The sequence below is a fragment of the Lathyrus oleraceus genome, chromosome 3 (genome assembly GCF_024323335.1).
Source record: "Lathyrus oleraceus cultivar Zhongwan6 chromosome 3, CAAS_Psat_ZW6_1.0, whole genome shotgun sequence".
Lineage (NCBI taxonomy): Eukaryota > Viridiplantae > Streptophyta > Magnoliopsida > Fabales > Fabaceae > Lathyrus > Lathyrus oleraceus.
Genome location: NC_066581.1, coordinates 94,129,010 through 94,133,782, shown reverse-complemented (window position 1 = coordinate 94,133,782; position 4,773 = coordinate 94,129,010).

Here is a 4,773-nt window from a genome sequence, read left to right as displayed (position 1 = left end):
GATAAAGTTCCTTAGTTGATGTTCCCCATCTGAGTCCGGATTTTCATCCGAAGTATCCTTTGTGGATAGCTTTGCTGTATTGGTATATTCTCTAATACATGCATCTCTGAGTCAGCTCGAGTCCTTCCATTGATTTATTTTCATGGAATTCCTCTCGTGTTTCTCAGCAAGTCTCAAGTCGTGACCTGCTCACGCATTTTATTCCCTCTCCTATCCCCATAATGAAGGTGAGAAAAACAAGAAAGGGGGGTTTGAATTGTTTTGGAAAATAAGCGTTTTTGCAGTAATAAGAACACACAGGATTTTATACTGGTTCGCTTATAACACAAAGCTACTCCAGTCCACCCGGCCAAGGTGATTTCGCCTTCAAAAAGGACTTAATCCACTAATCTTGAAAGATTATTACAACCAACGTCTAAGAGAAAAGATCTCTTAGTCCTCCCAAGTATACAGACTACGCAGAGTCACTTGAGGAACAAAATCAATTTAGCAAAAGAAAATTTGTAATCTAAGGTGCTTCTAAGATAAAGCAAATATTACAGCAATTAGAGCAAGCAAGATGATTTCACGTATGAGCAACAACTCGTGAAAGACTAAGAGAGAGAGTAGAGTTTTTCTGTGTGTTCAGGTGTGTCTCTCAATGAAGTTCGCCGTCCTTTATATAATGGTGAAGGGACCGTTGTAGTGATGGCAGAATATTTGACTTTGATGAGAGTTTAATGCCATTACTTATGTGTTTCTTGCCATAACAAATTTGTCTCCCTGAATAACTTCTTTCCAAATATACTTTCTTTCCATTTGAAGTTGTAGTTTCCGTTACTCTTTCTGGATTAGGAGATCCTTCGTCAGAATCTGTGTTAACTCTGTTAATCTGAGATTGTGTTGAAGTTACATCAGAGCTTCTGATAGTCCTTATCTTTTGGGTCATCAGCGTTGATTCCAGAGGCGGTTTAGAGCTTCTGATATACTGCTATGCTGTTTTGCTCAGAGTCAGAACTTCTAGAGCGTGCTACTTCTTCAAATGCTTCTGATCTTCTGATACTTTGTATCTGATTCGATTCTGTATCTGATAAAGCGATCAGATTTCTTTGTTTTTGTTCTGAGTCCTACACACTTAGATAAATTTCGTTAGAGTGTCATTTTTGGTTTCATCCTTTGTTATCATCAAAATCCTGGAATCTGTGTGGAATAATTTTTGTTCTTACAATCTCTCCCTTTTTGATGATGACAAAACAAACTTAATTAATAGATGAAACATTCAGATATAAGAGTTTATCAAATCTGATAGAAGTGAGCTCCCCCTGAGATAAGCTAGGGAGTTCAGAAGTTCTTACCAGAGTTTCCAAGCAATGAAGTTTCTAGATACCCTTCTGCAACTTTCTGAGTCAAAGAGTGTTAGATAGATTTATTGAATAATATGTTTGCAGAGTGCTTGAAGGAATTATATATGTTTTCATCAGAGCTGTTTTGATTTCTCCCCCTTTTTGTCAGAATTAAAAAGACTTTATAAAAATGAAAGAAGGAAGAAAATATATATATATATATATATATCCAGATAAGGGCAACAACATCAGAGATAGAAACGGAAAGCAAGTAGAGACAAAAAGCAACAAGCAAGAGATAGTCCTAGGTGCCTAAGGGTTGGGAGGAGGAGGCATCCTCTGAAGCAGTTGGGTCAGCAGATTCTGGATGTTGGCGTTGATTGTGTCCTGTTGGTCCAATCTGGCTCGGACTTCCTTCTGCTCTTTCTGAAGCTCCTCAAGGGTCTTGAGAACCAGAGGGGAAAATGTAGAGGACTCCCCCTGAGTCATAGCATTCTGTTCTTCAGCATGGAGAGCTTCAGCTTCAGCAGCGGCTTTAGCTTCAGCTTCAGCAGCAGCTTTTGCTTCAGCTTCAGCATCAGCAGCATCAACTAGAGCTTTGGCTTCAGCTTCCTTTACCCTTTGAAGTTCTTCTTGTCTTGCTCTTTCTTCTGCTTCCCTTCTGGCTTCTTCCTCAGCTTCTCTGGCTAAGCGCTCATGTAGTCTTGCCTCAGCATCTCTGATGAAGTCGTTTTGGACTTGCTCAGAGAGGTTTTTCAGCTTGAAGGCCTCAGAGGTCATCCAGCCAATAACTCTGTTCCAGTGTGTCCTAACAGAGGAAGGATCATCACTGATGCCAGAGTTGATGGTCAGAGACTTGACCCCAATTTTGTCCCTAAGATCCCTCATGGCATCATATCATATCATTTCAGTGCCTCAAGGATCATTGTACACCTTGCTTCCTTCCCTGTGGGTGGGATATCTTTTTTGAGAGTGGTTCTTGATCACCAAGCATGTTTTGCAGTTGTATATCATTGCTTTTCCTTTTATCACTAGCCAAAAGTACAAAAATATGTCATCTAACCTTTGTCTTGCAGATGAAGCAATCAACAGTCAAAGCAGTCAAAGGCATTCATTGAGCCATAGATGGTGGCCATTCTTGAGAATTTGAACACCACAGTCATTCACAAGAGTTCATATGAACCATGATATCATTTTTGAATCAAAATCCCAAGTGGTAGAGGCTTGAATTTCATCAGAACATTGGCCAGGTCAACTGAAGATCTAGAAAGTCAACTGCCAGGTCAACTGTGAATTTGGAGGTGGGAAGTGATTGGAAATACTTCATTCATGTTCAAACAAGTCTCATATGACATTTCAAACATCAACATTGAAGAATTTAAAGTCAGGTCAAAACATTCCAAAAATAGAAAGTGACCTATAATTCAAATTTGCCAAAAATGGAAAGGTTTTAACCTAACTTCAACTTCAAATTACATCACCAAAAAAGCTTCAAATGAAATTTTGTTGAACATGAAAGTTGTAGATCTTTCTCTCCCATTTCCAAAAAGTCCAAGATCATCAATTTCTCATGTGTGGTTAAGGAGATATGATCAAAACATGGAAAAGTGTACTTGAAGATTCAAATGGTCATAACTTCTCAACCAAAGCTCCAAATTGGATGGCTCTTTTTTGTACATTCTTCTCTTGAACTTTACTTTCCAAATCTTGCATTACATGGCATGCATTATCATCATATGAACATTTGGTATTTCACTTGATTTTTGGAGGGAAAAATTAAAGTTTAAAATTGGTCAATTATTTGAACATTCTATCATTGCCAATAGCTCCAAAATGAAATTTGAAGTGAATTTAAAATCATTTTCGTGTACTGTTCACCATGCATTCTCATGCATAGGGTGAAATCCCAATTTTGCATATGCACCACATTCTTGCTAATTCACTTAACATTTGGCTAAGCATGATTAGGAGGGTGATTAGGGAGAGGTATATAACACAAACCCTAACTGTTTTCAGCTAACAACACTCATAATTTCAGATCTAGATCTAGAATTCCAAATTTTTCTCTCACTTTTTCTTGCAATTTCTTCAAACACAAGCCATTTCCATTGCTTGATCCTGGTTCCTGAAGTATCATTGAGTGGATTTGCACGTGGAATCAAGAGATTTGGTGCAGTTTTGAAGCATGCTCGAAGCTTGGAAGTATTAATGGTGAACTCAAATTCTGGTGAAATCAAAAGCAATTGAGCCTCAAATCTTCCTCCAATCATCCATACAAGTGTTATAGGAGAACATTGAAGCATTGCAAAGCCTAGACAACACGAATTCCAACTTCTGCTCTCCAAGAGGTTCCAAATCGAATCTCTCAATTCTTAAAATGCTTATGCTATTGTTGTTGATCTTTTGATGCTGAATATTCTGAGCTTTAGATCATTAAATTCCATGCAGAATTGAGTTAGTTAGGTCGATTTAAAGTTTTGTGCATGAATGTTCTTGGCTTCGATTTGCTCATGATAGTTGGAATTAGGTTAAACCATGCATGGATTCGTGACCTAGAATGAAAGATCTACATGATGATATGTTTAATTGTGATTTCTGAGAATTTTGTTCTTGAGCATGTGTACTGTTCATGATGAACACGTTGAAGATGATGAAGTTCATCTCCAGGCCTTGCGTTTGATCTTTAGAAACAATTTTTCTGCGCTTGCATGTGTTTTCTCAAAACTCGCTTCTGATTGGTCCATGCATAGTGCCATGCTGCATTCTGATTGGTTCCTCATGTTGACTGCGCTTTGACCAGGCCACGTATTAAATGAAACGACCGTGTTTCATTGCTTGGCGTGCTTCACTATTTGAATGCGCTTGTGGTTCGATTCCCAGCGAGGGGAATAATTCAAATGTCATGCTGATTTTCTCCTTTCCCTCCATGTGTTCATGTATATGCTTCATATATCATTTTTCATTTTTTCTTCATCTTACAAAATTCATATTAAATTGAAAATTGCTCCAAAAATTATGTGGTTTTTTGCATTTCATTCCTTATTTTGTCTATTATTATTTGATCATTTTTCCATAAATTGTGCTTGGATGGAAATTATTTTGTGCTAGGGTATGTGAACATGTATGCATTTTGTACCTTGCCTTGCCATATCATTTGTGAAATGTTAAGCTTTTATCCAATGGATCTGAAATTTTACATGTTGAAACTAGACACTTTGCTTGACATTATGGTGTTGATATGGGATTTTTATTATGTGTCATTGCTGTTTTATGATCATGTTAAGGTAGGTGTGACAATTTGTGTCACACCTTTGCTTGTTCATCTTATGTTTTGTGTTTGCCTTGCCAAATGATTTCCATTTGTCCTGATTTTTTGTGTGATACATGTTATGGATGTTGTGAATGAGCATGCATTTTCTTGGAATTATTTGAATCATTTCTGATTTGATTG